A 24,880-nucleotide genomic window follows, 5' to 3' on the forward strand; every position below is an offset into this window, starting at 1 on the left:
CTCTGTGTAGCTTTATGTTGCTCAGGAGATGAAGGAAGTGATGGGCCATTTTAAGCAGCATCTTCACTTCATGATTGCCATGCAGCAGAATCTACTGAGCCCCTTAAAGAAAAACGCTCCCCTACTCTGTTTTCTCTCCTGTTTTAGGGAGCAAAGAACAGCACAGATCGAAAGTAGTGAAGTAGAAGCACAAAAGGACCATTATTAAGTGTCCTCAAAAGTGCAGTTACTACGAAGAGAACACAGAAGTATTAACCACAAAATATAGCTAAGGGTAGATAAAGTAAAATATCTCTAACATATGTGAAATCTCAGAAATATCCCTGACTAACCATTCTCCATAACCATGTAGGCCACATAATATTAAATGATTATCACTTACGTAACCATTAACTCAGGTTTCAATGGTCTTGACAGTATTGCAAGTAGTCACTTCTTTGAACATCACTGAAGAGTTTTTACAGTGTAATGTGACAGGCAGAGACAACATACATTTTTTTCCACTCATTATTTGTAAATATATGTACATTGTATAAGCTTATTGAGAAAGAAATCCATCTTCAGTTTTATGAAGACTTCTGACAATACTGCATATTCTTACAGTATGTTGTTATTTAAGTTTATGAATATCCTTTATACATCTTCAACTCAGTTAAGTTTCTCTGAGCTTTTTTGCTGCATTAAAAGAGCTTGGGCCATGGTGATTGCTATTGCTTAGAAGCATCCAAATTTGGAATGACTAATTCTAAAAAAAAAAAAAAAAAAAAAAAATTATTTGCTGACAGCACAGAACTTTTGTTAGACCTCAACAGTCAGTGTAAAGAGCTGAATGATTGTACCTAACATAACACTTGTCATAAAACTCTGAGGAAGTAAATCTCTAATATCAAGAAGTTCATTTCACTCCCAACTGACCTAGCAACTCATATATATAGGTGGTTTCACATTTATGAGGTACTATGCTTGAACCTGTGTGCTTTGTATTTTGATTTGGTTATAGCCAGCTGTTTCCAATGTAATTCTTTGTACTGCCAATAAAAACATGACCAGACCCTGGGCAGTCACATGTAAGGAGATGATGAGCTCTAAGTATGACCTCCTATACTGTCTAGAGGATAGACGGTAGGCCACACATTATGTTGTGCTGGTACCAAAAAAAAAAAAAATTTGAACAGGTAAGATCTGAAAGGGAATCAAAAAGGTCAGAGTTCCAGAGCATCTTCAGCCTGAGGTTATCCAAAACCAGTTTCCACTTACAAAACTTCCCTAAATACCAGAAATGGGAATTCTCTGACCTTCCACAGAGGCTAAGAATCCAAGCAATAGGCAAGAATCACAGAATCACAGAATCATCTAGGTTGAAAGAGACCTCCAAGATCATCTAGTCCAACCTCTGACCTAACACTTAACAAGTCCTCCACTAAACCATATCACTAAGCTCTACATCTAAATGTCTTTTAAAGACCTCCGGGGATGGTGACTCGACCACTTCCCTGGGCAGGCCATTCCAATGCCTATCAACCCTTTCAGTAAAGAAGTTCTTCCTAATATACAACCTAAACCTCCCCTGGCACAACTTTAGCCCATTCTCCCTCGTCCTGTCACCAGGCACGTGGGAGAATAGACCAATCCCCACCTCGCTACAGCCTCCTTTAAGGTACCTGTAGAGGTCGTCTCTGAGCCTCCTCTTTTCCAGGCTAAACAACCCCAGCTCCCTCAGCCGCTCCTCGTAAGACGTGTTCTCTAGACCTCTCAACAGCTTCATTGCCCTTCTCTGGACTCTCTCGAGCACCTCCATGTCCTTCTTGTAGTGAGGGGCCCAAAACTGAACACAGTACTCGAGGTGCGGCCCCACCAGAGCCGAGTACAGGGGGACAATCACTTCCCTAGACCTGCTGGCCACTGTGTTTCTTACACAAGCCAGGATGTTGTTGGCCTTCTTGGCCACCTGAGCACACTGCTGCCTCATATTCAGCCGACTATCAACCAAAACTCCCAGGTCCTTCTCTGCCAGGCAGCTTTCCAACCACTCATCTCCCAGCCTGTAGCTCTGCTTGGGGTTGTTGTGTCCCAGATGCAGGACCCGGCACTTGGCCTTGTTGAACTTCATGCAGTTGACCTCAGCCCATCGGTCCAGCCTATCCAGATCCTCCTGCAGAGCCTTCCTACCCTCGAGCAGATTGACACAAGCACCTAACTTGGTGTCGTCTGCAAACTTACTGAGGGTGCACTCGATCCCCTCATCCAGATCATCAATAAAGATATTAAAGAGAACCGGCCCCAGTACCGAGCCCTGGCGGACTCCGCTACTGCTGACCGGCCTCCAACTGGATTTGACTCCATTCACCACAGCTCTTTGGGCCCTGCTATCCAGCCAGTTTTTAACCCAATGAAGTGTATGCCAGTCCAAGCCACGAGCAGCCAGTTTCTTGAGGAGAATGCTGTGGGAAGCGGTGTCAAAAGCCTTACTGAAGTCTAGGTAGACCACATCCACAGCCTTTCCCTCATCCACCAAGCGCGTCACTTGGTCATAGAAGGAGATCAGGTTCGTCAAGCAGGACCTGCCCTTCATAAACCCATGCTGACTGGGCCTGATCGCCTGCTTGCCCTGTAAGTGCTGTGTGGTGACACTCAAGATAATCTGCTCCATGAGCTTCCCTGGCACTGACGTCAAACTAACAGGCCTATAGTTTCCCAGGTCTACCCTCCGGCCCTTCCTGTAGATGGGCGTCATGTTTGCTAGCCGCCAGTCGACTGGGACCTCCCCTGATAGCCAGGATTGCCGATAAATAATGGAAAGCTAATGCCAGTTCTAACCACTTCTAAAATAAAACTTAAATTGCAAGTATAGCTAACATTACTTTCAATGAGTTCAAGATGAGTTCAAGATGAGTTCAAGATTACAAGATCTTATTTGATCTCCTAAAGTCTGTTCCTCCATTTCTCTTGGTACTTTAGCTTTCTAGCAATATTCTGCTTCAAGTAATGAAAGTCTAAAACAGAAATAAACAAAAAATGAAGGAAAAAATGAAAACAAACAAAACAAAAGAAAACAAACAAAACAAAAGAAAACAAACAAACAAAAACTCCATTGTAAATTCTCTGTCCCTGCTCTCTTGTTATGCTAGGCCATAGCTCTCCCTCTCCAGTCCCTTCAAAAATTTATTCTTTCATTAGTGGGCCAGAGAAAACAACATATTGTGGTTTCTACACTCCTTATATGCAAGCTCAGCATCATAAGATTCATAAAACTTCCCTCCCACACTGTCCCTCAAGGTTATGTCTTGAAGTAACTCTCACACGCTTATTTCCAGCCTTTTGCATTTCCTCCTGTACAGCACTTGAACAATTTCTCCTAAAGCTAGTTTTACAATTGCTGTGTATTTTGGGAATATTTTCCAAACTGACTTACTAAATGATTACAGAGCAGAAAGATAGGGCATAAAATATGAAACAAGTGTGAAAAACATTTTGCTGTTGAATTTACCACATGTAGCAGAGCTCATATACAAGCATGCAATCTGTTATTTTGGAGGTGAAAATAAATAATTAACATTTATTGTTTTACTTAAAAAAGTATTTCCATATTACTTGTTTCCATGGCACATACTTCTATCCAAATATGCTTGAATAGAACTCACTTGTTTAATGTAACCTTCTTTCCAAAGACAGGTGATAAATCATGCCTTGTTTTAGAAAGGTACTTGACTAGATTTAGGTCAGCATTAATAAAAAATATATACTTTTAAATATATAATATAAATTAAAAAAAACATTTATAGACAAAGAACACATGCTTTTCAGGGACAGAGACAAATAAATTACTATATTTCACTTCTCGGAAGATAATGAAATGTCCTTTCATTCATTCAAGGATGTCTTTTTTTTTTTTTTTTTAACCAGTGGGAGTGATCTAAATGGTGCTCCTTTCTATATCTCATTTGGATGACTCGGCGCCCTTCTCAAGTGTCAATACTGGACTGCAACCCGAAGTGCTAATAAGAAATCTAAAACTGAAGAGTCTGGGATCAGAGGTAAAATGTTAGCCGCTTCTTTCTTCTTGTGATAAGGAGATGTACTAACTGTGTGGAATCACTGCAGTAAGTTGTAAATGATGTATGAAATTAAAAATCCTCTGTCTAGTGCAGACAGAACAGTTATCACTGCAGTTATTGTTGTCTTGTGGTATTTGCAGTGATATTTAACTTAGATATATTCTGTGATATTTAACTTCTATACATTCTTGACCAAAATAATAATAATAATAACAATAACAATAATAAAAACAAACAGCAACGACAAAAACAACCCACAAGCAAACACACACAAAAAGATATAATAAACAAATTGTAGGTGGGAGAAATCATTTTTCTTGTTCTTACTTTCCTCTTCCAGATTCCTCCCTCCTTCCCCACAAAAATTCATTTGCAGAGTATCTTATATGGACAGCTGGACTCCCTGGTAGTTTACTCTGCCCTTGTGAGGCCTCACTTGGAGTACTGCATCCAGGTCTGAGTCTGGGGCCACCAGCACAAGAATGGTGTGGATCTGTTAGAGTAGGTCCAGAAGAGGGCCATGTAGATCATCAGAGGGCTGGAACACCTCTCCACAGGCTGAAAGATCTGGAGATGTTCATCATGTAGAAGCGAACACTTTGGGATGACCTTATTGCAACTTTTCAGTATCTAGCGGGGGCTTATACAAAAGATGGAGAACAACTTTTTGCTCAGTCAAATAATGACAGGACAAGAGGGAATGGTTTTAAACTAAAAGAGGTGAGTTTTTGATTAGGAGGAAATTCTTCACTTAGAGGGTGGTCAGGCACTGGTATGGGTTTTCCAGAGACGTTGTGGATACTGGAGGTGTTCAACACCAAGTTGGATGAGGCCCTGAGCAGCCTGATCTAGTGGGTGGCAGCCCTGCCCATGGCAGGAAGTGTTGGAATTAGGTGATCTTTAAGGTCCCTTCCAGCATGAGCCACTCTATAATTTTATGATTCCATGATTTACGGGCAGATGGCTCCTGTCCGCTTATGCATAACCCCATGGGGAATGTGTAGATGCACTTGGAAGATCCACAGGTGTGAAGAGAAGAGGAGAACTGAGAAAATTAACGTCCTGTACAGTTCAAGTTAAAAGCAGTTAAGGAGATGAGTTCAAATGAGTTAATGATTTGGATGAGGGAATTGAGTGAACCCTCAGGAAGTTTGCAGACGACACCAAGTTGGGGAGAAGTGTCAATCTGCTGGAGGGTCGGAAGGCCCTGAAGAGGGACCTGGACAGGTTGGATCAACGGGTAGGTGCCAATGGGATAAGGTTCAACATGACTAAGTGCCGGGTCCTGCACTTTGCCCACAACAACACCATGCAATACTACAGTCTCGGAGCAGAGTGGATGGAGAGCTGTGCGGAGGAAAAGGATCTGAGGGTGCTGATTGATGCTCAGCTGAACATGAGCCGGCAGTGTGCCCAGGTGGCAAATAAGGCCAATGGCATCCTGTCTTGTATCAGGAATAGTATAGCTAGCAGGAACAGAGAAGTGATTTTCCCCCTGTATTCTGCTCTGGTGGGGCCGCACCTTGAGTACTGTGTTCAGTTTTGGGTCCCTCACTACAGGAAGGACATCAAGGCCATGGAGCGTGTCCAGAGAAGGGCTATGAACCTGGTGAGGGGCCTGGAACACAAGTCTTATGATGATCGGCTGAGGGAACTGGGGTTGTTTAGTCTGGAGAAGAGGAGGCTCAGGGGAGACCTTATTGCTTTCTACAACTACCTGGAAGGAAGTTATGAGGAGCTGGGTTTCGACCTCTTCTCACAGATAACCAGTGATTGGACTAGAGAAATCGCCTCAAGTTGCACCAGGGGAGGTTCAGGTTGGAAATTAGGAGACATTTCTTCTCATAAGATCTTCAGAAATAGTGTAATTTGCACACATTCAGTAAGTGAAATCTTACAAAAAAAAAAAAAAGTGTAACAGGAATTCTAACCTTAATCTTTTTTCCTAATTCATCTCCTTTAAACTCCGATTACCTGATGTCTGTGTGGACTAGACATTTCTGCATTAGGAATTTCTTCTCTTGATCCACTTTAGGATGGACTCTAAATATCCATTTGCACACTGTAGAGGAAGTAGCACTTAACTCACAGTCTTTTTCAAGATTATGACATTTACCAGCACTCTGCAGTAACAAGAAACGTGCAAAACCTTGTCATACTCAGGTTGATTTGAAAGCCATATACTTTTCTTAGCATGTTGCCTACTTGTTCCTAATGGAGTAGCAGCAGGGCTAATTTTCTTCAGCACTACAAGATGTGCAAAAGGTTTCAAGAGAAATGTTTAAATCACTAACATCTGGTGGAATTCAAGGGGATTCTTTATACCATCTTTCATGAACTCGATAGTAGCTGCTGAGAACTAAATGAACAGAGAGATATTCCTTAAGACTCTTCAGACAACTGTCGAGTGTTTGCAGAGAATCTATCTCCAGTTTTGTGATTCTACAGTTATTTTTTATAATTCAAGAAAGAATTCGTGCATTAATATATCAGATGATTCAAACAGTTTGGCAAAATTAAAAAAGATTAAAAAGAATTAAGATCTAAATACTGCACTATTCAATGATTTGCCCATTTGTGGACATAAGGTTTGTTAGTAAATTTACCATTTCAGTTGTCTCTTATGTATGTGAATGAAGAATTTATTGCAGCACCAAGGAATCTCAATATAATATGAAATGGAATTTCTTGTATTTTGTTCCAATTTTAATTCGTGTTCAGTACTTTAGATTTTACTGTAAAATAATGGTACATAGGACGGTAGTACAACGTTTTTTTTAAAGCTACAAAGAGTGAGAACTGGTCATATAAATGAACACAGCTATTCAAAACAGTTATCCACGAAGTCTTGTATTCCGAGTCTTAAGTATAGTTACTAGAAAGACATATTTCAAAAAAGATATATGAAATTAGATGGGAGTAATTGAGAAAAACTATCTCAAATTTAAAATTTTATTCTAAAACTTTGAAATTGATGGTTGGTTTATGTCTCTGAGAATAAGGATCAATATTGCATAGAAACTCATGTATGAACCATTTAATTCAAAGAAGACTTACTCTTCACAAAAATATCTAGTTTTAGAAATAGATCTAAATAATACCTTTACCTTAAAAAAAAAAAAAATGTTTAGACTTACTCTCTGCATAATAGATGTATTAGATATTGCTATTGATCATATAATTATAGATAGATACTGAGCTATATAGAGATATGATACATGCATACGCATAGATATTTCAACAGTTGAAAATCTCATCCTTTTTAATTTAATTTGCTATCCTTTGAATCTTATTTTGTATGTTAACATTCTAAGCAAAAGAAATATATTGCTCACAATGATATTGCATTTTTTTTTGATCATGTACATGGGATTTTTAAAAATGAAGAATTTCTCAGTAGAGTTTCTTCAGAAATGCATTCAGTACTGATTGATTTCTGTGTCCTTTTGGTATAGAAATCTTTGTATTCCTGCAATTATTTCAGATGCTTTTCTGAGTTTATGTCTTTCTATATCATTTTAAACTAGATTGTAAGACTCAGAAGCATATTTCATGTTTGTAAATCCCCAATATTTCCTCGTCTCCTTTATTAATAAAGCTTAGAGTATTATTTGAGGGTTTTATTTGCCCATGATGGCAGAAGTTTATTCACTTAAAATGAATTATAATAATACTGAGAAAATACTTAATATTTACAGTGTTTTACATAATCATTTTGTGGCAATTAATAGAGATTTAAATCCAGGCAGTCTGGTTCATTAATTCACCATGATAGTAACAATAATTTATTATTTAATATGCAGTGACAGTATATATAATCCTTGTAAGGTGTGTTAAGAAATCCTAAAGGCAAATGTATTTTGAAAGAAGGCAATTACAGGATTTGGATGCCTTTGAGAGATCTTTCAGTAGTTTGCCTATTTTCTAAAAAGCTTCAGAGGATAAATTCAATTTTAAGAATTTCAAAACGATCTCTCAGTCTTATGTTGTTAAAAGCATAATCTAAATAAATACTGTTTCAGGAAATAGTTGAGTGGAAGCTCTGCTCCAGGGAGTCAAGATTGGTTCCTTGCATATTCTCAAGATATATTGAATATATGATTTCAGCAATATGTCTTTTCTTCTTCAAAGCAGAAAAAATAAATAAATAAATAAAATGATTTCCTCTTTTGATCTTTTTACAGTTTCTTCATGGTTTTGCAATATAATATGTGCATGGTTTTAAATGGAGGAACTGTGATAAACTACAATGTGGGAAACATGGCTTGTGTAGGATAGATAAAAAATAGGTATGCTCATGTGGGAAGGAACAGATAAATTTCATTTATCTGCATTTATCTTTGACTGTGCTCAGGTTTTCTGGGTGTCTTTAGTGGTCTGGCTGTAGTGAAACTGATCTGAACAAAAGTCATACCTAGACTTTTTGTCACTATTACTCTTCAAGATTGGGCCATCTGACCAAATACCAAACACGTAGATATTCACAAAACGATAGATGGCAGTGTCAAGAACATGCAGTGACCTCTGAACATAAAAGGAAATAGAAAGACTTTTCAATTGATTAGAGATATTTTATCTTATAAAAAAAAAAAAAGTATGTGGGCAAAATATTCTCAATAGCTGCTGGTGTTTATCCTTTCAGAATGAACTTTATGCAAATAATTACAACTAAAAAATAAAGAAAATAAAGCAATTAATCGTATAACTGAATGAATTTAGGATTTACAAATATTTATTATTGTTATAAGTATATTCTTGAACAGGTTTCTCTAAATCAACCAACCAACAAAGAAAAATGGACTGTTTACTGAGAATTATGAAATTTCAAGAGATTTGTAACTTGGGAATTTATAGTGTTTGTGTGTATCTATAGCAAAATGGTAGCTTCAGCTGTACTCATATTTTTTTTTAGTTTCAGGAATGACACTGAAGAAATTTCTAAACAGTACATTATATTCACTTCATGTAAGTGACTGAAGATAAATGTTATGAATAATTTCATATCATAAATATTGAAATAAACATCACTCATGGCATAACGGTAAATATGGAGGTAGAATTAGAAAATATTTCACTCTATAGTCTTCTAAAAAACTTATAAAAACAGTAGGCCTCTTGTCTTCACACACAAATGCACACGTGCACAGAGCACACATTATCTTTACATAAATAAATAAAGCAGGAAAATAAACGAATTTAGCAATGATCTTTAGTCTTGGATGATGACTGTCTCTACAGGACCATTTTAAGAGCTGGTTGAATTGATTTGCCAAGTGTGCAGGGAATAGTGGTAAGCAGAAAAGCAAGGAAAATGAAAAATATAATACTACACATTTAAATTAGAATTATAGATTATTGTTTGAATTCAAAGGAAAGAAAAAGTAGATATTTTTTCCAAAACATTCCAAAGTCTTCTAAATGCTTCCTCTGTGATCATTTTCTCCTTGAAGTCAAGACTGTATTTTTTGTCTACAATCAGGGTGCAAGACAATATTCCTTATACTCAAGTGTCATGGAGTAACAATTATCTCCTCTGCATGCACACCTTCCCATTTACCCTTTTGTAGACAAATATAAACACAAATGTGAACAGAACACTCTTATCTTCATTAAAACTAACAGAGTATGTTCTGGAGGTAGATTAAGAAAGAAAAAAAAAGTAGCAATATGTCTTTAGCTGCTTATCAGAGACAGAAGTAGGGGTCTGAAGTAGTGGGGTTCTGAAGAAGGTCTCCTGAATTGGAGTCTGAGTTGAAGAACGAGTTGGTTTGTAGTGGTGAGCAGCAGGCAGCTTGCACAGCCTAAAGATCAGCTGTGAGAGGGATTCATGTACGTTCAGGCCCTCACACAGCGCTACACAATCTCATATGAGGTTTTAGTAAAGTACACATTAAGAGAAGACTTGTAATGCTGTTATTTAAGTCAGTAAGATATTTGAAAAGGTTTTTTTTTGGTGGTCTTTGTCCCCTCCTGTCTAAATGTCTATTTGAATAGACACATTTGAATAATTTGAAAATGTGAAATGACTTCAGTCTTGTGTGGCAAAATTTACTGTTTTGTTTCCTAGTTCACGATTTTCAGTCCATAACGGTGCAGCTTACTTTTGAACCATGTTACTTATTTTCACCATGTTACAGTAGCATAAAAAGTTCCCTGGAATATACGAAAGTTGGACTTAAGTGGCTTAAATTCTAGCTTGTCATGATATAGCATGTAAGGAGGAAAAGAGAAAAGAAAGTGACAAAGCACGTCACCACGGGCCCTGAGAATAGAACTTGGTTTTCCTGACTGCCTTATCCATGCTCCCTCTTAAATCTAGATAATCCTGTCTGGGAAGAAGAATTCACAAGGTGTTTTAACTGTGGAAAAACAAGCCTAAGCCAGTAGGAGGACTTCTGCACTACTTTTTCCCTACCTGGCCCACTTTTGAAGGTATTAGAAATTTAATGAAATGTTAATTCTGAAATACAGACATTGATCTTGTAAATAGTCATTGTAAATGCTAGTCTACATGAGTAAAAAGAAGTATATGTTTAGACACATACTTCAGAAAATTTTTCATTTATTAATCCACCTAAGAGTGAAAAAGTTAGATTAGTCAGTGCTAGCTTTTTGGTGTTATCTGTTAAACCTTACAAACCATCTTGTTGACAGAAAAACAAACAAACAAAAACTATTTGGAATTGCTGCTTTTTCTGAAACATGTCAACAGTTCTCTCAGCTGCAAGGTTTATTTTTTTTTTGGTGATGGCTTGAAGAGAGAGAAATTTATTTTTGTGCTTCTCCAGAAGATCTGGCCAGCTCAGGGTTGAGGATATTTACTGTAGCAGTGTAAGGAGAAGACTACCCTGAAGGAATTTGCATCATTTTCCCACTCTGGATGAGCAAATGATCTTAATTTCCCGTATCTGTGAATGTAACCTTTTCAAGAAAAAAAAATCAGGAAATCAGAGCCCAAAATGCTTGTACAATTTGGATGATGCAAGACATCTGTACATAGCCAGTTGGCCTCTTGAAATATTTGAATCATGTAAAATTTAGTTTTACAATTGTAGTTCACTTATTTGTACTGTCAAGTATTCAACAATATTTTTAAAATTGCTCATTAATATAAACAATGAAAAGAAAAGGCATAGAGGGCTTAGTAGAAACAGGTTGTACAAGCAATGTCTCAAAATTACATTCCTAAAGACTGTATACTAGTACTCTATGAGTTCATGTAGACATATGTAGGCATGCTTTTCTCACCAATGAGTAGACATTTTTTTTACAGAGAATTTTCTTATAAAGGGAATAAAAAAAAATGATATGGGCTCTCAGTTCTCCAGGACAGTTTGCATGAGATTTCTTACATGGTAATATGGTAGCAAAGCAGTAAAAACAGAACATGTTTTATTCATATTCAGCAAATGGTATCAAAACAAAATAAATTTCACTGATTGCATATTAACTTTAAACTCTACAAGGATTCTGTCTAATTAATACTGCTCATCATCTTAGAAGAAAATATATTAGACTTGGAAGAGGAAAAGAAAAGGACACATCTTGCAGCAGAAGACAACGTAGTAACCTTGTCATCATGAACTCTTGGCAAAATGTTAAAATCAGCTCAAAAACTTATCTATTAAACAATCCAGTTCATCTTAAAAACCTGTGAAATTCTTATAATTTCCTAGAATTCATTTGTTTCATGTTAGTATTGAAATCTTTCAAGGCAAATGAAGTTATTTTACAATACTTAGATGTTGTTTTCATTTTCATATTTCCGAAGGATTTTTAAAGTAATGCAGTGGATAATAATATATATCTAAATATGTCTGAAGGTAATATTAGGATTCTGAAATTTTCAGTGTTACGCTGTGTGGGAGTGTGGCCATGGGGGTCGACAAGCCCCATGGTTGTTGATAACATTGGACTCTTAACGATGAGGCTATCAGGAATGTAAAGAGTTTAGAAGGAACAAAGAAGGGTGATTCAGGAGATGCCTTGCTTTCTTGGACTGCTTGTTCTCCTGCGGTTAAGACATGGAAGTTGCTGGGTGTTTGCGGGGGCCAGGCAAAGTTTTTTGACCAATGAATAGTTAGTGGAAAAGTACTGCTGTAGAGCGAATGGTATAAGAAGGGAGCCTGTCCTCAATAAGGGAGTTGTAGTTGAAGTTATGTCATCAATAAAGTAGTAGCAGATACTGATCCTAAATGAACCCTGGTGTCTGTGTGGTCCCTACACCACAACACTGGAAAATATTAAAGCACATAATGAAGAATTCCCTGAGGATAACTTTGAAATTACATTTTACTATAAACAAAACCAGAATTGTTCATTACTAAAACAAAACAAAACAAAACAAAAACCAAACCTACACACACTTGCAAAAACAAAGTTCATCTACTCAGCTATATGGCACCAAAAATTATGACATTTTAAATAGCTAAATTTCTCATATCTGGCAGAAAAACTTAATGTATATATTATGCAGAAGATACATAAACAATAAGATTACAGCTATTTTTGATGGAAGAAGATAGATATGGATTGCTGTTTAGGTTAGGCAGAATGAAGATCCTCACAAGAAATTAAACAAGATACACATTGTGTAGAAAGTACTGTCAGGATCAAAGTACCAGGGAAGAAAATAAGAGACAATTGTAGAAAATTTGCATATTGCTTCTGAATGAAGACCCATATTCATTTCACCTGATGCTAGGCACTTTACTGAGGCATATAAGACTCAGAAGTTGTGAATCCCTTCTGTGGAGTACACAGAGAGAATGTCATGAATTCAACAGGCACCTCCAAGACTTACCTGGTAAACAGGCCAGCCCAAAGTGCCATCTGGAGGTACATTTTATTATGATGGTCATTAGCTAGTATGATTCACTCCATGGCTGGATCACTTATCAGCCCTGGCAGGTTGCTTTGCTTACATGATCTTAATGACCTCTAATAGGATAGATTCTTTATTTTTATTAACTTTCAAAATAATCTTACTGCTGGACTACTGTTACGGTTTTGCTAAAAGCCAAAAAATATTCTAGCTTTTTAGTTTCAGTTTACTTTGAATGGTACTAGCATGTGTTTATGTATGTATGTGTTTACATGCAAATATTGTTTGGTATACTCAATTGCACTGTCACAGGACATTCTGACTGTGACAAAGAGTTGAAATTTCTTAAGCTCCTAGAATTGTTAAAATTTCCATGGAACATAAATTATATTCTTAACAATGCTTACTGTCAGATTGTTCTCTTGCATCTTTCATGTTTGTACCATGTTCAGAGTAAGGAAAAATATTAAGAGACCTGAAAAAATATCAGAAAGAAACAAGCTGATGATGTAAAGCTTGTTTTAGTGACCCATGTTTTCATGTGGAAAACTATCATGGGATTCTGTGCTTTCATTTCAGTGGTACCTGTAAGTGTTTTGCTGAAAATTAATTCCCCTCCCCACTCCACCCCCCCCCCTTTTTTTTTTTGTTAAAAAAAAGAGATTAATTAGGGTGGAAGGTACATTTCTAGACCAAGATTGCAAATTTGACTAGAAATCAATTGTGTCTTTTAAAGATATATATACAAATACCTATTTGTTTGTTATTTACAACAAATCTCCTCTTTTGCAATCAAAGCATTATATAGAGAGTCATCAAAACTTTACAAATAAACAAAACTCATCTGAAAACTGACAGCAGATGAATGGCTTCTTCATTATGAAAAAAAGAAGTGTGATAAAATATCAGCAGTATTTTTTTTTTTTTAATACTGTTTCATCCTTAAAATGTCAGACACTAAATCTTGCTGGGCTTCAGAAAAATTGCTGTTGTGGTGATGTATTTTGTTGGAAATACAATTTCATAAGATTCCTACCATATAAAACAGGACATTGAAGCTTTACATGGAGAATGAACATCTGATAAGAGGTTTTATAGCGTGACTATATAAAAGAGCAGCAACTCAGTATAAGGTGTAGCGACCTAGTGGTACATCTCTCTCACATGCTAAATGTGTATCGACAGGATAAAGCATTATAACTGTAGAAGTTTCAATGTTCCTGAATAAAATACCTGTCCAAGGCTTAGTGCAATGTAATTTGAATAAAAAATGATAAATACAATTTAATTAATATAAAACTGCTTGTATTTTGCCAACTTGCCAGCTAACCACTTCCCAGCTTTCTCATCCCATTGGCTTTTTCTGCAGTTTACATAAAGAGAGATGTTTGAAGTTTTCTGAAAATGTGACCCTTTTTGAACTATTAAGGACCACAAAGATACAGCTGATTCCAGAGTCTTGATGCCAAAAGAGAAAGAACATTCATCATCTTCCTCTAATTTATAACAAATGTATCCGGACAAATAATACAAACTAATAGGCAGTGGTGTTCTTGATTCCTTCTATAGCTGCATTTGAACAATTGGGAAAATCAGCCATCCAAAGAAGTAAAGGTCATAGATGCTGCTGGCCTACGAGTCTGTTGCAATGAAGTTTCTCTGACATAGTTTCTCTAACAAGGCTTGCACATTGCTTTTATGCCTAATTTTAATAGAAATTTTATGCCTAATTTTAATAGGAAAAAACAAAACAAAACAAAACAAAAACATGTGACCATGTACTCTAGATAGAACTGATGTATCTCATTCAGATAAATTGCAATGGTGTATGTATGCACTCCAGAACCGAGTCAGTGTTGACATGCCAGTTGACGTCAGATGGTTTGGAGTGAGCCACTGTGTGAAACAGCCATCACAGAGGCATGAAGGTGTGGGACTAACTTTTACTTCTCTTCAGACATTCCTAGCAGATTTCATAGTGTGTGCATTTGAAGCAAAATGTAAAAGATATAGAAAGCCTCTATGGGTGCAGAAGATGGAGAAACACACAGTTCATTTACAAATATATATATATATTTTTCTATAAATGGAGGTATATTAGTGTTAGAAACTATTAAAAATTACTATTCACCCTTTCTCTCTTTTTTTTTTTTTTTTTTTTTTTTTTGCTATTCAAAGTACATGGTTTATATCCTTAACATTCAATCACAGTTGTTTTTAGTTGAGGAGTTTGTGGAAATCACAGAATCACAGAATCGTCTAGGTTGGAAGAGACCTCCAAGATCATCTAGTCCAACCTCTGTCCTAACACTAACAAGTCCTACACTAAACCATATCACTAAGGGCTACATCTAAACGTCTTTTAAAGACCCCCAGGGATGGCGACTCAACCACCTCCCTGGGCAGTCCATTCCAATGCCTAACAACCCTTTCAGTAAAGAAGTTCTTCCTAACATCCAGCTTCCTAACATCCAAATATTAGACATGAGCTATAAAAAGTGATATTCTAAAGTTAAAACTACAGCATTACCTAAAATTTAATTATTAGTCTTTTAGAATTGACAGAATAATTCCTCTTTAATTTACTTTTTTTTTTTAACTGAATTCTCATGTTGAGGATTAACTTGCAAGTCCCAGTTCTTTTCAGACAAAACAAAAAAAAAAAGAAAAAAAAAGAGAAAAGGAAAAAAAATGCTGGTTTATAAATGGGTGCACTTCTGTTATCATTTGATTTGTGTGCACTTTCCGAGAAGTATTATAGTGATGGAATTTAGTCATAGTTCTGTGTGTTTAAATTACCTTTGGAGCCAAAGAGCACCAGAACCATTTTTAATCATAAGACACATTTCTGATAGTGCCCTGCATCCATTGATAAGTGTGTGACTTTGAGTTCTTACTAAGCTGACTGATTTTGTTTTGCACAGGGGAATTTAAGAATTAATTTTTGGTTTAAAGAGAACAAAATAAAAATAAAAATAAAATAAAAATAAAAATAAAAATAAAAATAAAAATAAAAATAAAAATAAATAAAAAAGTGAAGAAGGCAGACAGACCTGTAGTCTGTAGTTTTTCATACCTTCTTCTTATGCAGATAAGTAAAATTGTTGCCTACATTCGATCTGTCTTAGCATTTTCAAGGAATATAAGAAAGTACCCGTCATTGTAATGCCTTCAGTATTTTAATTTGTCTTGACAAAGCTAGGCTTCAAAGGATATCAGATTTCCCACTGGGCAAGCTTTTAACAGTGTTAGCAGTCTGTTTCAGTGGTAACTAAAATAGCAGACTTTTGGGAACTCAGATGGACACTATTCCCACAAATTATTGTGGTGGAAATATGTGCCCATATTTTTTTCCCAACTGTTTTTAATAAAAGACATTCTCTCAGAAATTACATCTTCTGGATACTGTTAAGCCAAACCTAAGCATTCCTAGCCTGTCTTTACACTTTGCTTAACCTACCAGTCTTTCTCCATTTTTTCTAATTGTTTTCCTTCCTGTTATTTGCCCAATTCAATAATCATAATGTATGCTGATCACACAGTAAATCTTGTTGCGATTTTTTTTTTCCCTTTTCACAATTTATGCAATGTCCATAATTTTGGTCTGTTCTCAAAATCACAGCTGCATTGTCTTCGGACAACCCTTATTCACATGGAAATTGTAAACTGCATGCATTATGTTTTTTGGCTCCTAATCAGGTTGCAGTAAGAATGTTTGAATATAGGTGGGCAAATGTAGTTCTGAAGAGGATACGAATTGCACTGACGTTTACCATTTAAGACGTAAATTATCTGTTAAATTTCTGGTGAAGAGAATCAAACTGTATTATGTTATTTGATGCACAATATACCAGTGAAACCTTTTAGACATCATAGTACTGATTCTAATCAGTAATTGACTACAGCCCATATACTAAATCCCTTAATACTTTGAAATAATACAACTGTGATGAAAGTGAGGTGCTGTGCTTCTAGTCTAGACTTCATTTCACAAACACTATCTGTCTCCCAGTTTTACAATTTCCCTTGTCATGGAACATAAAGCTAATTCAGATGATCTTTTTTGAATATGATAAAATCAGCAAATATGGAGAATTAGAATTAGACATTTCAAGTGTAGCTGGCAGCAAGGATCATCCCCTCCTTGTTTTCAAACCAACCATTGCATAAACCACATCTTCAGAGTTCAAACCTGTCATGTATTAGCAGAAGGCCAACACAATTTATGAAGATGACATAGCTCCATTCAGACAGATACAGCAACAGACAAGTACATCAGAAAAGATTAAAAAAAAAAAAAAAAAAAAGGAAGCAGTAACATTTTGCATTTTCAATTTTCAAAATGCACTTAGGAATATTTTGGTAACATATGACAGCTTATTGGTCTACACTCAAGACTGAAGGATAGAGCTTATGGGGAGATATCACAGAAAACTTCAGACATGCTACCTCAGGTACATGGCAACCTTGCCATGACAGCAAGTTGCATGTAGGACAGAGAACCTTTTCAGGAGAGAGAATGACATGCTAAATTACAGGAGATAGAGTGAAAAAAATACAGTGTAACTCATTTGGGTCACAACCAGAACAGAATTAAGTGGAGGCCTCACAGCACGCCCAAACAGTAACGTGAGGAGTTGGCTTGGCAGAGCTAAACTGGATGATACTGTATGTGCATTGTTCACAGAAATCAAACTTGTTCATGCTTAAAACTAGGTCAGGTGTCTTGCAAAAGCTTAAAGATTGTGATGACTATAGCGCATGTAATTTCTTTAGCTTCTACAGTGCACAAATATGTTTTGAAAATAATGCTATCTTTCTGAATCTCTTGGGTCCATTCAAAAACTCTAACCAGCAACACCAGATTGGATACTACCAATAGAGGTAATCCTAGAGGTTAAAAAAAAAAAAAAAAAGTTTTAATAAAGACAGTTACTTTAAATATGTGCTTAAATCATGGAAAATATTTAGTCTTACAATTATGTTCATAATTATGAATATATTCATAATTCATAGCCTTCTCTTGCATATATTGAAGTTCCTTAAACAAGACAATTCTCAACTGTAAAGGCCTCTAGTTGAAATTTTAAATCTGGAAGGTTTCTGGTTTCATGCTTAGACTTCTTTCTCTTCAATATTACATATGAGGCTACCTGCATAGATGATTTCTGAAATGTTTACCCAAATTCTAAATCAATGTCCAAAAGTGTTGAGGTATGTGTAACAATATTTTTTAGATTTACTGTTAGTTGAAAAAAAGAATTGTCAGGATGAACTACATGTAGTTCAGAACAAAATTAAGCTCCTCTATTTCAGAAGTTCTATCTCAGGAGAAATTCTGAGATAAAAGTTATTGCAAAAAGAAAACAAAAGTAAAACACCATGATTTTTTCCCAATTTTGTTAAGTCTCTATAGATAATAAAAATGCATGTATAGCATTAACATTCATTAACACCAAATATTTCACTCACTGAATTAATTTTTCTTTTTAGTAAAAAGAAAATATCTACAGTTTGTGCTTAAATCACTTTGCAAGTTTTTATGTACTTTCATTAAAACAAATCCAGTATAAGAAGTTTCTACTTCTTGTTATCCTCCTGAATGTTACTGTCTCTTCTTCATACCATCAAGAGATTGTATGTCTGCATTATAAACCACATCATATTGCCTGCTACCCCCAGTTTTAATTTCCTTCTCTCTCTCTTTTTCTAAACCTGAATAATTTCAGTGATATGGTTACTGTGGGATCACAGAAACAGCAAACATGTCAAGCAGGAATTTGACCAGTAGTGTGCTGAGGACCACTTCAGACTGTATTAACAGTTTCCAGAAAAAGGTGATCTCACATAGTGTATCTATACAATGATGTATTTTAATGATATTTTAATATAATTTTAATTTTATATATATATATATATATACATATAAAGGCACAGCAACACTCAAAGTTGCTGCTCCATCCCTGAGCTTATTATAGAATCACTTAGGTTGGAAAAGACCTCTAAGATCATCTAGTCCAACCAATAAACTAATACTGCCAAGTCCACCATTAAACCATGTCATTAAGCAATACATCTGTTTTGAAGACCTCCAGGGACGGTGACTCAACTACTTCCCTGGGCAGTCTGTTCCAATACTTCACAATAGTTTCAGTGGAAAAAAAACTTTCCTAATATCCAACCTAAACCTCCCCTGGTGCAACTTGAGGACATTTCCTCTTGTCCTATCACTTAGTGTTTGGGAGAAAAGACTGATACCCACCTCTCTATAACCTTCTTAAAGGTAATTGTAGAGCACGATAAGGTCTCCCCTCAGCCTCCTTTATTCCAAGGTAAACAACCCCAGCTCCCACGGCATCTCCTCATAAGACTTGTTCTCTAGACCCATCACCAGCTTTGTTGTCCTTCTTCAGATATGCTCTAGCACCTTGATGTTCTTACTACAGTGAGGGGCCCCAAACTGAGCACAGTACTCAAGGTGTGACCTTGAGTAGGTGTACTCAAGTAGTAGGTACTCAAGGTGTGACCTCAAGGTGTGACCCAGAGCCAAATACAGAGGGACAATCACTTCCCTAGTCCTTCTGGCCACACTATTTCTGATACCAGCCAGGATGCTGTTGGCCTTCTTGGCCACCTGGGCATACTACTGGCTCACGTTCAGCTGGCTAGTTACTAAATATCCCCAGGCATCTTCCCACTGGGCAGCTTTCCAGCCTCTCTTCCCCCAGCCTGTAGCGTTGTATGGGATTGTTGTGATCCAAGCACAGGACCCATTACTTATCTTTGTTGAACTTCATGCAGTTGGCCTCAGCCTATCAATCCAGCTTATCCAGATCCCGTTGCAGAACCCTCCTACCCTCAAGCAGATCAACACTTGCACCTAACTTGTTGTCATCTGCGAATTTACTGAGGGTGCACTCGATCCCCTTGTCCAGATCATTTATTGAATCAAATTATTTTATTGAAGAGAACTGGCCCCAGCACTGAGCCCTGGGGGACACCACTAGTGACTGGCCTCCAGATGGATTTAGTTCAACTCACCACAACTCTTTGGACCCAGACAGCCACCCAGTCAGTTTTTAACCCAGCAAAGCATATACACATCCAGGCCTTAGGCAGCCAGCTTCTTTAGGAGAATGCTGTGGGAAACAGTGTCAAAAGCCTTACTGAAGTCTAGGTAGACCACATGCACAGCCTTTCCCTCATCTACTGAGTACATCCCCTGGTTGTAGAAGAAGATAAGTTTTGTCAAGCAGGACCTGCCTTTCATAAACCCATGCTGACTGGGCCTGATCACCTGGTTGCCCTGTATGTGCTGTGTGATGGCACTCAAGATAATTCAATCCATGAGATTCCCCGGCACTGAAGTCAGACTGAAAGGGCTGTAGATCCTCCTTCCAGCCCTTCTTATAGACAGGAGTCACATTTACTAGCCACCAATCAATGGGAACCTCCCCTGATAGCCAGACCTGCTGATAAATTGTGGAAAGCGGCTTGGCGAGCATTTCCGCCAGCTCCCTCAGTACCCTTGGGTAGATCCCATCTGGTCCAATCTTGCTTACATCTGAGTGGAGTAGCAGGTTGCTGACCTTTTCATCATGGATTATGAGGGCTTCATTCTGCTTCTTGTCCCTACCTACCAGCCCAGGGGGCTGGGCACCTGGAGAACAGTTGCTCTTGTTGCTGAAGACTGACGCAAAGAAGGCATTCAGTACCTCAACATTTTTCTCATCTCTTTGTCACTTTGCTTACTCCCACATCCAATAAAGGATGGAGGTTCTTCTTAGTCCTTTTGTTTTTTTACCTATTTATGAAAATATTTTTTACTGTCTTTAACAGTAGTAGCCAGATTGAGCTCCAGTGGGGTGCCTCCCCTTGTTGATTCACTCACCAGATGTGTTAGAGACCTATCTTCCACACACTCCAGAAGCCTCCTAGACTGTATTCCCTCTGCTGTGTTGTATTTCCAGCAGACATCTGGTAAGTTGAAGTCCCCCACAGGAACAAGGGCTAGTGATTGCATGTCTTCTATGTCAGTGAAAGAAGTAAAAGGCACCTAGTAGATGGATTCAATTACAATATTTAATATATAAATGTCTCTCAATACATAATATTTAAACCAAGTCCATAGTTTTTACTGAAACCTGTAGTATATGCAGTATTAGTATGTATCAGTATACTACAAAGGGTCAAAATTTCAGTGATATATTTCCAATGCTATATACTTACTATTCCTGTTTCTAAACTTGTTCGGACCATAAAAGCTTATTTGTAAGACTCTCTGTTTACAATTAAAGTATTAGTAATAAATCACCAAAAGTAACATCAGAGAAGGAAAACTATGGAAAGACAGTCTCTGTTTTATTCCATACAACACTTGAGGAAACACCCCACAGAATGTACCTAGTGAGCTGATACATTGAGCTCTTATTCTTCTTCCTTGACAGCAACCTGTAACCTTGACAGCAACCTGTAACCTGACCATTCCTTTTGATTTTATTTGATTTTAAAAAGTATTTTTCTTATCAATGATTATACAATCATCTATCACATGCACATGTCAAAACAACACCAAAAAAAACAAAACAAAACAGATATGTTAAAATATTTTTGGAATGAGTTCTACACTTTAGATCTCCGAAGAGAATTTGCTGATGGGACTCAGGCATTTTACATGAATAAGTAGTTTCAGGAATGATACACTAAATGCATTTTTTTTTTTTTTTTTTTTAACATCTATTTCTTTTCTCTTTCAGATACAAGACAGTCATTTGATGATTTAATGTTTTAAACATTATTTGCTCAGGAGTCCTTTTCTGTGGACTTCAGAGCCTGAGAAGAAACTGAAAATGATTGGTTTCATTAGAAAACAAGTTTGGTGACCTAGTTTGGCCTTTGTTTCCTGCAGCGCAATATTTCCACACTCTCTGTGGACACAAGATATGCAGAACTGCCAGCAGCAGAAGTACATTTTTTGTTTATTAATTTTAATATTTTATTCAAAGATATTTGAAATGGCCTTATAAATAAATGCACCTTAGAATAAAGGGCCAATTAAATAGCAATGCTAGGATACTCTGGCACATAAAAGAAAAAGAAAATATCTGGGTTATCAATGTGTTAGAACAAATTTGTTAGCAATACTGGGACAACATAGAAATCATCACAATTTTTATTAAAATACCAATATTTCTACCTCTTTTAAACTTTGTGTCATAATAACATCATATTTTTATACCACAAAAGAAGTCTGATTTTCAGCATCTATACTTTAACTATACATATTATATGTCCACACTCTATCATCATATTCTCTACACATATGGGCACCCCAACATTTGCTCAGAAGTGTTATTAATGTTACTTAAATATATTTTGATAAAACTACTCACATAGTTAAGTAAGTGCTTTGAAGGATGAATTTTCAGTATATTTCATAGTTGTGGAAAAATGTATATTAAAACTGAAAATTACTTGAATTTTCCAGAATTGTAAATCAAAAGGTAAAATAAATCTATGATGTATCACTTTACTTCCATTGCCAACCAGCCTTTTCTCTTTCTGCTCTAAGGTGTTTCATGGCCTCTTCGCTCTAAGCAGAATGCTCAAAACCCTTGTAGTGGTATCTGGTGGCACTGTTGCTCTGCTTAAGGCTTCTTACTATAAACTTTGTATGTCACTGAATCTACAGCTCATGAAACTTAACTGTTCTATGCACAAACCAGTGAAAACGTCACCTCACTTTTGAAAAACAATTGTGTTCAATTAACATCCTAAAAGAAGAGGGGTTCCTTCCAGTTTTGCTAGAGCAGACAATTTTTTTTTTCATTATGCAGTCTGTAATCTATTGACATTTACAGTTTTAAAGGATTAACTAGCATTAAGAGATCTATTTTAAATTGTTGTGAGGAAAAGATAGAACTGTGGAAGTTAGCAGCTTGTTTTACTTTTATCTTATATTCGTTCATGTTTGTACTGTTTGCAGCGCACTTCTAGCTACTGACTTTTGTTGTTGTTCCACAGCCTTTTTGAATACTGTCACACCTGCACTGTAACACAACCAATGTGTGCCTAGGTAAGATACACGTGAACACCTGGTCACCTTCAACAATGTGCTGATGAGCCAGGTCCAGACATCTGAGACCAAAACATCCCTGGTGCCAAAGCATTTTCTTGCTACTCTTTGTCACATGACAGACTACACCATTGCTTGTCATTAGATGGGCTTATGCATAATGTGGCTGGGAAGAATAGAAGTACATGACCTTCAAAAGCCTCCACTTGAGAAGCTGTATGTGAAACACCTCTCAAGAAAGTTTGGTGTGGTAGGGTATTAAAGGATACTCCACCTTTCTGGTGTTATTCTGGGTGATCTGTGGCTTGCTGATGCTATTGATCCTGCTGGGTCTCCTTCCTTTTTCCCCAAAGGTCTAATGAGAAATAGCTGAATCATTTCTGGTCACTGCCTACTCGAGTGTCATTTCAGTTCATCTATTGTCATACCAGGCTTAGTGATCATGCATTATACAGAAGAAGTGCCACCTAAATCCTTTTCCACTCACCAGGAGATTTGTACCAACCTGTCCGATGCCACCACCAGAGCAATTAATCTGTTCCTTTCTCTTGAGTGTGTCTAAAAGGGCAGCTAAGAACAGGTTGCATTTTTTCTCTCCATGCAAGCCAGCTCTCAAACTGCCCTGTTTTGTTTGTTTGGTTGGTTGGTTGGTTGGTTTTTGGTTTTGGGTTTGTTTTTGGGTTTGTTTTTTGGTTTTGGTTTTGGTTTTGGTTTTGGTTTTGGTTTTGGTTTTGGTTTTGGTTTTGGTTTTGGTTTTGGTTTTGGTTTTGGTTTTGGTTTTGGTTTTGGTTTTGGTTTGGTTGGTTGGTTGGTTGGTTTTGATTTTTTTTTTTTCTTGAGAAGCAAACCAGGAGATGTCTGTGTACAACTATGGTAAGGCCCATGTCTTCTGGAGCCTTCAGCAAACATTCTGAACAACCAATACACAATAGGTATGTTAATGAGGCAGGTGAATATTGGAGCTTACATCCTTCAATACCATAAGAAAAAAATATATGGTGTACCTAAAAAGAAAGGCTGGGCAATACTGCTATGTCACAATGAGCATTTCTGTAGGAAGTTAAAAAAGATGAAACAAGCAGTAATCAATTAAAGCGAATGCCAGATGATAGAAGTAGGTTTCCCTTACTGAAAATTAGATCACAACCAAATAAAGGCAGAATTCAAACATTTTCTTTTGATACTGTACCACTAAAACATTGTAGCTTTAAAAGTTTACTGTATTATGAAACATATTAATATACAGACACAAGAAAAATCATTAAAAATTCTGCTTTCATGCTTGTTAATGACATAAATAATCAAGAGGGAAAAAAATCAGCTTGCTACAGCACATTGAAAATGGGCAAGATCACAGCTGTTATGTGACAGATGAAGTGGAAAATATATATATATATATTTTTACCCCTATCTTCATTGTGTGTTCCTACTTTCTCTTTTCCACAATCTTTGAAGTATCATCATATTTCCATTAAGAATATAGAACATAAGAGTTCATTTCAACATAAGAATTCTGTGTATTTAAATATCTATTTTAATATTTTAGTTTAACATAAGAATGACTTGCATTTGCTTAAGCCCCAAGCTTACAAATACCTACTTGTATACTTAACTTCAGTGTTATTAAAACATGTCTACACATAATTTTCAAGCCCATGTATCGATGCACCATTATGCTTTTCTTTAGAGAATAGTGCAAGAAATTTTGAATTTAAAGTATGTTGTTTACCATGTAGTTGTGAAACAATCTCCACAATCTTACTTTAAAATTTTATATTGTAGGGTGAAGAAAACAAATCATATATACATCCCACACATAAATAAAAAAAGAGTGCCTCAGTATTTTTTATATTTAAGATTTCTCTGTTTGATCAATTTGCTATAACAGTGATCCTGAATAGCATGGAAATACAGCCCTACAGGGAA

This window comes from Anser brachyrhynchus, assembly GCF_964034855.1.
Source record: "Anser brachyrhynchus genome assembly, chromosome: Z".
NCBI classification, from domain to species: Eukaryota; Metazoa; Chordata; class Aves; order Anseriformes; family Anatidae; genus Anser; species Anser brachyrhynchus.